The following is an 11,077-nucleotide window of genomic DNA, read 5'->3' as shown; positions in this document are numbered from 1 at the left end:
AACATAACCGTGTTTGTTAAACTAATGTTAAACGTAATCTTTCGTAACACCATTTATTCCTTATCTTTAAAGTGAAAATCTGAATGAGTTTGCTTCACAACCAATATCCACTGATTTGGAAACATTGTTAAAGGTAAAAATGTAAGATATTTGTTGTTAGAGCTATAGCTAAAAAAAAATATAGTATTGTGTTTTAGTAAAATAAAAGTGTTTGCTAAACTAATGCCAAACATTCGCTTGGAAAAATATCATTTTAAAAGAGTAATGCACTTGTTAAACACCGCTGCCGTCTCACGTACACAAGCGTGTGTCATCTGTGACATTTGCACACAAAATACACTAGACAGTCTGTTTTAAATGGGTTGTGTTTTCAAATCTGAAGACCACATGTAATGTAATGAGTTTTTTACTATGGCTTAAAATAAATAAACTAATGTTAAACGTAATCTTTCGTAACACCATTTATTTATTATTTTTAAAAATGACTAGCATCCTTTGATTTTGATCAGTCAATATCCACTGTTTTAGAAAACAAATTTTCACCCTTTTGTTAATAAAAAACTTGTATTTGTTAAACCAATATCAAAGATTATAGTTGTTGAAAACCACGTCATTGTGCCGAGAATGCCACTGAATTGCCTTTGTTTTCACAACAGCTCCGCGTAGATCAGAGCTCAGTGGATTACCATCACACCTCTCCCATACCGGGAGTCGATCCCGGGCCGCCTGGGTGAAAACCAGGAATCCTAACCTCTAGACCATATGGGAGTCTGAGAGGTGTTTAAAAACACATTTTGTCCTCTGTTAAAAAGTAAATAACAATCATTAACCATTAAATCCTTATTTTAAAGCGACCATCTAAATGTTTTTTGCCTTATCCAATATCCACTGTTTTAGAAAACACATTTTCACCCTTTTGTTAATAAAAAAACTTGTACCATGTTTGACACCAAGCATTACACGCTCATTAAAGATGTCATTTAAACACATTTTAAACATAATACTGCTTTTTATGTCTTACAATTATAATAATAAATCCAAATGAACCCCACGCACACATTACTTTAACATGTTTCTGAAAAACAACTCAATGATTACAACAATGAATTATTTCATCATGAACCATACATTATCTCGATATCTCATTTTCAAACCTAAACTCTTTTCAACAAACAATTATACAATTATACATATAACATCAGATATGACCAAACACGTCACACCACAACACACACACGGAATGGGGGAAGGTGGGTGGGAGGGAAAGAGGGAGGGCGGGCGGGGTGAGCGGAAGGGGAAAGGTCAAAGGTACAGCAATTAAGCCATAAATCATTTTTTGACACAAAGTATATTATATGAACTACTCACAGGAACAAGACTGTGCACTTGATGCCTTCAACGAGGGAATGAAATACAATCCCATGATGCATTGCAAATCAAATTAAAGAAGGTAAATATATAAAACAGTTGAAATAAGTTTACCAATACATATATGAATGTAGAAGTCATTGAAGAGTGTAGGGAGAGCGACTCGATTTATTTTGTGTCATGGGAGTGGGCGTCACTTTGTTTGGTGTCTTTTCCCCTTTAGGATCATGGGTAGTTTAGTCATACCAGTATTGAATGCCGTTTTTAGCAGAAATAACACAGACTGACGACTTCAACAGAAGCAGAAACCATCGATTCACAACCTCAGAACTCATGGTCAGTCTGACTTTAAAGATTTATACCTTAAAAATCAATTTCTCATTGTCAGAAATTAAAATAAGATCTTTACTTCTGGAACAAGACTGATATTTCCACAAAGTTCTAATGTTGTTTCTACATTTCCTTGTGATGAAGTAGTTTTGGTCTCCTTTATTTCAGTTGTCCAGACGTTCAATAACGTGAGTCTGGTTAAACACGTCTCTAACATCTGGATTATTCATATTTTAGCTTATCTGAAGATTGGTGTTCCCTTACCCACTCTGCACGGCTTTAGCTTTAGTAATGCTGAAATGTTCTTAAGAATCGTGAGTAATATTAATAAATGTTTGGGTTCTGCAGTGATGTATGGGGTAAGTCTTCATTGTATTGTTAGGTATAGTATGAAACTCTTTCTTTCAGGGTTTTGTGCTCATGTGACAGATGTTGAAGTCCCCCATGACATGCCAAAGATCTCTGAGATCCAAACACCGATTGTGCAGAACAACAGCATTCCTCTACAATGCTTAAATAATCATTACATTCATTTTTCATTTCTTGTGAAATTCTACACAATGTCGTGGAGGACGCGTGAATTTACTTCCTTAAAATGTATTGCAAGGGGAATACAAAACTATTAATTTTCCCTCACAATTATTTTGCTTTCCATCTCAGTACCTTTATTCAACACTTACGAAAATGAACCAAGGTTTTACTGCAGTATTCATCATTTATGGTATTTGTATTAAAATCATAGTAACCACACAATTGAAGCTTTACTATAGTTCAACTATGGTCAATTTTGTGATTATGGTTTTACTACAGTATCCGTATTTTAATCATGATACTCAGAGTAAAACCATAGTAACAATACAGAAAAAACAAAACTATGGTAATATAAATATATATATCATAATCAAGCTGCCAAAAATGTTTTACAATAGTAACACAATGGTTAAGTTGTTATACAAGTATGGCTGTGGTTTTTAGAACCACAAATGCCTTTATGAAAAGTTACCATGTTTTCACTACAGTAAACCTGCAACCCTCAGGTCATCCCAGATGTGTAAGACTTTCTTTTTTCTGCAGAACACAAACAAAGATTTTTGGAAGAAGATCTCAGATCTGTAGGTTCATACAATGCAAGTGAATGATGACCAGAACTCCAGAAAGGACATGAAATCAGCATAAATTGTACATTGTACATCTTGACAGCTCGATTACACTTCCTAAAGCACCATCTAGCACTCTGTGCATGTGTCAAGCACTAGCCCAGATAGCAATGAGTCGGCGGGCCGCTGGCGGTGCTCCGGAGGCAGTAGAAGCGGCAGAATGGCGTTATCGCAAACACGTTTGACGGCGCACCGCCGGCGGCAGCTGCTTTTTAAAAGCGGCAGCCGCCTTCCTACCGCCTTCGTTCCGCAGCCGGCCCGCTGGCCATCCACCGTTCCGCTGCCGTTATATCAAAGGCGGACCTTCCGCGGGGCGTTGGAGGCAAACGCTATTTTCAAGCGATCTGCCGCCGCTTATTGTATATTTTTTATATTTATAGCATGCAGTTTATCAAGAATAATGATTGATCAAACCAGACAAATTTCCATTTGGCGTTTTAATTCCACATTTCAAAGTACAGTAACTGTCATTGAAACAAGATGTCAGATCACTGAAATATAAATAACAGAAAAATACAAACACATACATATACACACACACACAAACATGCAGGTTTCCAATTCAATTTTGGTAATAAAAAAAAAAATAAAAAAAACACTATTGTTACACTTACAATAATTGTTAATAATATAAAGAGGTCAGCTCTGGGATGAAAATAATTACCAGTAAACATAAGCAATGAGGATATTTGGTACCAAAGAAAGTGCAGGATACCAAATAAATTGAGGTATAACATCATATTTACAAGTCATTTCTAAGAATAGGATAAGTGGTAATAATTTAGAGTAAAGCTCTGGAGTAGAATATACCATTATAACTGCAATGCTGACCTGTGGCACAAGGATTTACAAGCTATATTTAACAATAGAATAACAGTTAAGCACTGTGACGGAATGAAAGTAGAATTTTTGGTACTAGTTAATGTGCAATATCAAGTATCAGAGATATGAAATAGGATTTACAAACTATAATAGAATTGTTAAGCACTGACGGAATGAAATAAGCCAATACTAAAGTCACGGTAAGTAGAATATTTATTACTAGATAATGTGCAGATATCAAGTATTAGATGTATAATCTAGGATTTACAAGCTATATTTAAAAATAGAATAGTTAAGCACTGTAACAATGAAATAAGCAGCAAATTGTATATTAAATAATTGGGATCTTTGGTATCAAGGAATGTGCAGGATAACAGGTATAATGTATATTTTGACATTCAACTTACACATGACAACAAGTGGGAATAAATATAATTAACAGCAGAAAATCTGGCTGTAGAGAACAGCCAATCAGAATGTCTGGAGTGGTTGGGGTCTGCGTGGCGTAGTGGGCTAAGAATCACCGGTTTTCCCCGACCTCCAGAATGAGGCAGTGCAAATTGGCATAGCTTCAGTGATTCCGTGTGCGCCTGTATAAAAGGACAAACCATCCCATATTCATCCAAGGAGTTGCCCTCAAAGCAGGGTCACGAGAGAAAAAAAAAAAAAAAGAAGTAAGTGTAGTCTGACACTTTTAGCAGGCTTTTTTAGGGGTCTTGATGTTACTGACTGCAGGATAAAGAAAGGGTTCCAGTTGTCAGTGATGAAAATAAAGATCTGTCATTCCATTTGAATGGCATAAGGTCATACACATCTACTTAAATATAAAAAAAATATCCAACTTACTTTGAACAATGGTCTTCAGGAACATGTCTCTAAAACATGCTTTATCCCCTACACCAGTCCAGGTAGTATTGATGGAAAGGTGATTAGAGAAGATACTCTGAAGCATTCGCCACACGGTTGTCTTTAGGTCCCTCCCACATTTGATTGCCAAAAACCAAAGCTGAAAATAAAATAAAAAACATGTTACAAATTACATTTCTCTGAAGCTTCTCATAAATTTAAAATGTGACAGGCTGTGGATTCAGACTGTAGAATATGCAGTGTACAATCTTAATTGTACTTTTTAGATTACCCTATGGCGTTATAAACGAAATCGGCACACTTACAAATCGTTGCTGGAGCTCTTTATCCTGCCTCAAACTGTTGTCAAGCAACGCCAAATCTTCCTGGGTGTCTAGGGGGAGTAACAGATCCCCTGGCAGGGATAACTCTCCAACAGACACATTGGCACTGAAATGTTGCAGCATAGTGTCCATTTTGTTGTCCATGCTACGCACAACATCAACAACCACAGGTGTTGTTTGCAAGTTGTACCTGATTGCCCAGTGCGAGCAAATGTCTTCAACATTGCCCCAACTTGCTTCACCTGCTCTATAAGTGAACCGCTGTCACCTGGAATAACAATATATTGATTAGCAATACACTAAATATAATAGTAATATAATATAACCACAATTATCATACCAGTAACTTTCCCTGTAATTTCTATCCACAGTATGTTATGCATGGCATACAAGTTCATAATGAAGAACCCTTATGAGAACATCAATTTCATTTTTTTTCTTTGAAGCAGAATATTTGTTTGTAAAAGGGGAGGAAAAAGAAAATAATGAAATATTGGTATACAGATTTTGGTTGATATATCATACTGTACAGTGAAATTTGCTATTGTTATATCCCTACTCATCTGAAGGACGGATAGATCAGGCAAATCTCCAGTCAGGCCTTTGTAGAGAGTTTGCTCCTTTGAATAACACTCATGAGTGGGAAGTTGCATATCCACAGGTATTTTAATTCAAACATGCAACATATTGTAATAAATCTACAATATTCAGCCTTTACCTTACACCCTCGGTTGTTGCTCTACACTTTTATTATATTAAATACTTATTTATATAGCTTGCTCACTGTATAATCATGATAGCCTAATACTTATAACACAAGATTGCATCTTAAACGAATGACTGAGTTGAAAACTTGAATAAGAACGCATTTTACACAGAGGGGACCAGCTAGGGAAACTTACCTGCCTACAATAACTGTTTTCATTTGATTTGAGTTACATTAAACATGAATAACCTTAGCCATCGGGCTATTAAAGTAACAAGCCTGTAACTGCGGTCTTATTAATTCTAGCTTCACCATACACTCAAACTGTGAGGTTTCTCTGATTTTCTCATGGACCTGTAACACAATGCCCTGACAGTGACTTCACCTGTGCCCTGATCTTTATTAGAAACTGAGAGGAGAACAAGTTAATATAATTGATATTACAATTATCACAAAATTTAACAAACAGTCTGCTTTAAAACTAAGAAAAAACAAGTTTCTATACTAACGTTACATTAAAAATGAACACGTGGCGAACTAGCTTAGCCGCTATCTGCCGGCACACCACATTAGATTAAAATACTTACCCTTGTAGTTGTGCAGATAACTCGATATGTAGAGTTTAAAGCCCTTGTCCCTCTTGCTGGTCGGAGCAGGGGACCAGGCATCATCAATGCAATGAACATCGCTGACGCTAATTTTCGGAAGATCATGGAGAGTAAAAACAGACATTTTCGCGCAAGTAAACCGTAAAAAAAATGTGCCGACTTCTGGCGACAGCGGAAGTTCGTCACTACGCTTGTGCATGTAGGCTATTCAGTACTTCACAGTTCACAGTCTTTGTAATGTGTTTTAGCAATACATTTAACATTTATAATGTGTTTAGAATTTTTTTATTGCCTTTACAGGGACTTTAACACTTTCTTAAACATTTGTACAGGTCATGCAAATGAATCCCTTACCTGTAAAAGGTAAAATAACAAAAAATAATCGAGATTGGAAAAAATGTAAAGATATAAACGAAATTTCTGCGCAACTGTGAAACCAGAGGATAATTTCGCTTTTTCATTGAGTTTATCCTTCACGTCAAAACAGGGATTTTCATGTTTATGATAGATATCACCATAGTTGCAAATTAATAAATAAAATATAAAGTATACCCGATATTTAAAATGGTAATTTAAATGTCATTTCCTAAACCTTACCTTATCATGGAATCAAGAGTCAAGAATCTGTTATAAACCCTAATGGCTTTGGAGCAAAAAATAATAATAGGCAACATGGCTGGTCGATTTTGAGAGTCTAAGCTGTCCTTGTATTTCAAAGCAGCTTGCCGCCAGCCGGCCGCGGTCCATTAGACGGAGGCAACCGCCAGAGAAAATGAAGCAGTCGTCCCGCCGGCTGATCATATGGTATATAACCTTGAAAAACAGGTGTATTTCTTCAAAAACAAAATGTGTTTCTGTTAATCAATAGTATTCTGATGTGAGTCCTTGGTGTGTGTCCTTTGTGCTGGCACGTATCTTTTCAAAGATACTTTTAATCAGTTATTATATGAATGGTGTCTTGTTCTAATGAGCTGAATGTATGATATCTTTGCAGCTGGTGTTTTCTTTCAAATAATAATGTGTATGAGCAAACAAGGCTGCCTCATTGTGGGAATGCACTGAAAATGCAGGACAAAGATAAAAAGTATTTGATGGAGACATGGCTGTTTACGCAGAGGTTTCTAGGAGTTGATGTACTCTGTCCATGAACTGTAACATGAGGTCAAGATATGAGAGGCTACCAAAGAAGTATGTTTCTATATGTGCGAGGGAAAGAAACAAGGCAGTGACCTCGTGGGTCAGAGACAGTGGGTAACAAGATAACAAAAAGGTATATAACTGAGAACTTAGGATAATGAGTCAGAACGGACAGCTGACCGGTCTCGTGTTTGTTGGTGTTCAATAAACTACAACTTTGGCATCTGGAACTCAAGACTCCGAGAGTTTTCTTACAACTTAGAGAGATTCATCGCGATTTTCCACGACATATTGCTGGCGACCACAGAAGGGACGGCAGTGAGGTCAAAGGGGTCGAAAGGTCACCGACAGGACAGCTTGCACGAGTTACACAAGATCACCGGCACCACAAAATCAAGGTAAGCGTTTTGCTTTAGGTGATCTTGTGTGATCTGTGATAGCAAGTCCCAGTAAGTGACTTCCCTGAGACTTTTGCCGGACATAGAATAATTTGGACTAATTGGCTAAAATAGAGGCGAGTTCCAGATTTCAAAAATCGGGGGGTGGGATTGTTTAAGAAAGGTTATTTAAAGAAGGTAGAAAAAGCCTGGGGGTGAGTCGAGAAGCGACGGTGCGTGGAAATTCCCGGTTAGGTGCAATTATTCAAGGTTTTGCCAGAAGAGTGGCTGAAAATCCTGTACAGGTGAAAATCCTAACACGGGTGGAGAAGTGAAATTCGCGTAAAATTCCTCCAGGTGTTAGATTAAGTTATTTATTGCAGTGTTTGACGGAACCCGGACTGTGCAGAAAACGGGGAATTGCTGAACTATGTGCATGTTTGAGATAATGAATAATGTGCATGACTAACTATGTTGTTGGTGCATGTGTGCTTACGGTACTAAATGCGCTGTTGTTGTGTTTATTCAAATGCATGATTGCAATGTTGATGATGTATTGTGTGCAGAGGCAGAATAATACAGAGAATCAGGTGCAATGAGGAAATGCTAAATGAGAGCAGAAGTGGAAAATGAATTGAAACAGTGAATTGAATAAAACAATTGTTGAAAAAGTATAAAGACGCAAAATGGCACCTGCTTCTCTGATATCTCCCTGCCTTGCTCTCACTCACTGGTCAGCTGAACGGACAGCTCTGTGAGTGAGGGGAAGGGGAGATTCAGAAGAGAAAAAATAGAATAATTGGGAAAAAGATAAAGAAAAGGCAAAATGTTTTACATTGCAGTGAACAAGACTAGAGAAAAATGCAGAGACAAGCGAGTTTTGTAAAGTCTGGAGATCAACGCAGATCTGAAGAGTGGGAGTGAGAATTGGAGAAAACACTGATAGAGTCAAAAGGGGATCAGTGATCATTTTTGGAAAGAATCAGAGTATATAGATTATACAGGGCAGAGGAGGAAGTTAACTAAGAAAAGAAAAAGGAACTGGTGAAGGGTCTGATTAAAGTAGTAAACTTAGCGGAGACCTTACAAGAATGGCCGTTTGTTGATTGGAAAGAAATTGCAGCAGGTAACATTTCTCTCACATACAGTATGCTAGAGACTGAGTGCTGTGAAGAGCTGTAGGGGAGGGGCTGAGCAGAGACGGAGTGCTGTGAAGAGCTGTAGGGGAGGGGCTGAGCAAAGACGGAGTGCTGTGAAGAGCTGTAGGGGAGGGGCTGAGCAGAGACGGAGTGCTGTGAAGAGCTGTAGGGGAGGGGCTGAGCAGAGGCGAGTGCTGTGAAGAGCTGTAGGGGAGGGGCTGAGCAGAGGCGAGTGCTGTGAAGAGCTGTAGGGAGGGGCTGAGCAGAGACGAGTGCTGTGAAGAGCTGTAGGGGAGGGGCTGAGCAGAGACTGAGTGCTGTGAAGTGCTGTAGGGGAGGGGCTGAGCAGAGACTGAGTGCTGTGAAGAGCTGTAGGGGAGGGGCTGAGCAGAGACTGTGTGCTGTGAAGAGCTGTAGGGGAGGGGCTGAGCAGAGACTGAGTGCTGTGAAGAGCTGTAGGGAGGGGCTGAGCAGAGACTGTGTGCTGTGAAGAGCTGTAGGGGAGGGACTGAGCAGAGACTGAGTGCTGTGAAGAGCTGTAGGGGAGGGGCTGAGCAGAGACTGTGTGCTGTGAAGAGCTGTAGGGGAGGGCTGAGCAGAGATGGAGTGCTGTGAAGAGCTGTAGGGGAGGGGCTGAGCAGAGGCGGAGTGCTGTGAAGAGCTGTAGGGGAGGGGCTGAGCAGAGGCGGAGTGCTGTGAAGAGCTGTAGGGGAGGGGCTGAGCAGAGGCGAGTGCTGTGAAGAGCTGTAGGGGAGGGGCTGAGCAGAGGCGAGTGCTGTGAAGAGCTGTAGGGGAGGGGCTGAGCAGAGGCGGAGTGCTGTGAAGAGCTGTAGGGGAGGGGCTGAGCAGAGACTGAGTGCTGTGAAGTGCTGTAGGGGAGGGGCTGAGCAGAGACTGAGTGCTGTGAAGAGCTGTAGGGGAGGGGCTGAGCAGAGACTGTGTGCTGTGAAGAGCTGTAGGGGAGGGGCTGAGCAGAGACTGAGTGCTGTGAAGAGCTGTAGGGGAGGGGCTGAGCAGAGACTGTGTGCTGTGAAGAGCTGTAGGGGAGGGACTGAGCAGAGACTGAGTGCTGTGAAGAGCTGTAGGGGAGGGGCTGAGCAGAGACTGTGTGCTGTGAAGAGCTGTAGGGGAGGGGCTGAGCAGAGATGGAGTGCTGTGAAGAGCTGTAGGGGAGGGGCTGAGCAGAGACTGTGTGCTGTGAAGAGCTGTAGGGGAGGGGCTGAGCAGAGACTGAGTGCTGTGAAGAGCTGTAGGGGAGGGGCTAAGCAGAGACGGAGTGCTGTGAAGAGCTGTAGGGGAGGGGCTAAGCAGAGACGGAGTGCTGTGAAGAGCTGTAGGGGAGGGGCTGAGCAGAGACTGAGTGCTGTGAAGAGCTGTAGGGGAGGGGCTGAGCAGAGACTGAGTGCTGTGAAGAGCTGTAGGGGAGGGGCTGAGCAGAGACTGAGTGCTGTGTAGAGCTGTAGGGGAGGGGCTGAGCAGAGACTGAGTGCTGTGAAGAGCTGTAGGGGAGGGGCTGAGCAGAGACTGAGTGCTGTGAAGAGCTGTAGGGGAGGGGCTGAGCAGAGACTGAGTGCTGTGAAGAGCTGTAGGGGAGGGACTGAGCAGAGACTGAGTGCTGTGAAGAGCTGTAGGGGAGGGACTGAGCAGAGACTGAGTGTTGTGAAGAGCTGTAGGGGTGGGGCTGCTAGAGTGAGAATAGGGAGCTGTAAAGGGAGGGCTGTGAGCATGCACAGAGAAACAGAACAAGACTTTTTCCCTTGTCTCAGTTTTCCTCCTGAAACAGAAATCATAATGTGGAAATAAACTGTTACTGAATTTGAGAGGAGACTAACTGAGAGGAGAAAAGAAATCGAATTAAAAAGATTAATAACAGAAACACAGGGAATTAGTGATCATTTCTGGAGTTATGAACAAATTAAATACAGTTAAAAATGTTAAGGTGATTTTTAATAGAGAAAGGAGAATTAGCACCAATGTAGAAATTGTCTTGAACAGAGACCCAAAATGGATGTGACCGCTGTGGGTGGAAGTATATGAGTTTTAATATAAAAATAATAATCATGCAATTTACATAAAATAAAATCTATTTAGGCTATTTTCAAACAAAAATGTGCATGAAATCAAAAGGTTAACTCTTAGTGGACTGGACAATGTTTATTCTTGGGCTGTTCTTTTCATGCCATGAATGAAGCCTGATGTAAGATTAACTAAACTGAAAGGGAGCAGCTGTTGAATGGACATGT

At 40.4% G+C, this 11,077-nt stretch overlaps 1 non-coding gene across 1 annotated transcript; it reads right to left on the bottom strand.

Moving 5' to 3' along the window:
• Positions 1–696: 696 nt before the first annotated feature.
• Positions 697–768, bottom strand: trnae-uuc (transfer RNA glutamic acid (anticodon UUC)). Its single transcript has one exon. It is a non-coding gene; the product is annotated as a tRNA-Glu (tRNA).
• Positions 769–11,077: the final 10,309 nt, after the last annotated feature.

This window comes from Xyrauchen texanus, unplaced genomic scaffold, assembly GCF_025860055.1.
Source record: "Xyrauchen texanus isolate HMW12.3.18 unplaced genomic scaffold, RBS_HiC_50CHRs HiC_scaffold_51, whole genome shotgun sequence".
Classification (NCBI taxonomy): Eukaryota; Metazoa; Chordata; class Actinopteri; order Cypriniformes; family Catostomidae; genus Xyrauchen; species Xyrauchen texanus.
This window is presented reverse-complemented; position numbering and strand designations above follow the sequence as displayed.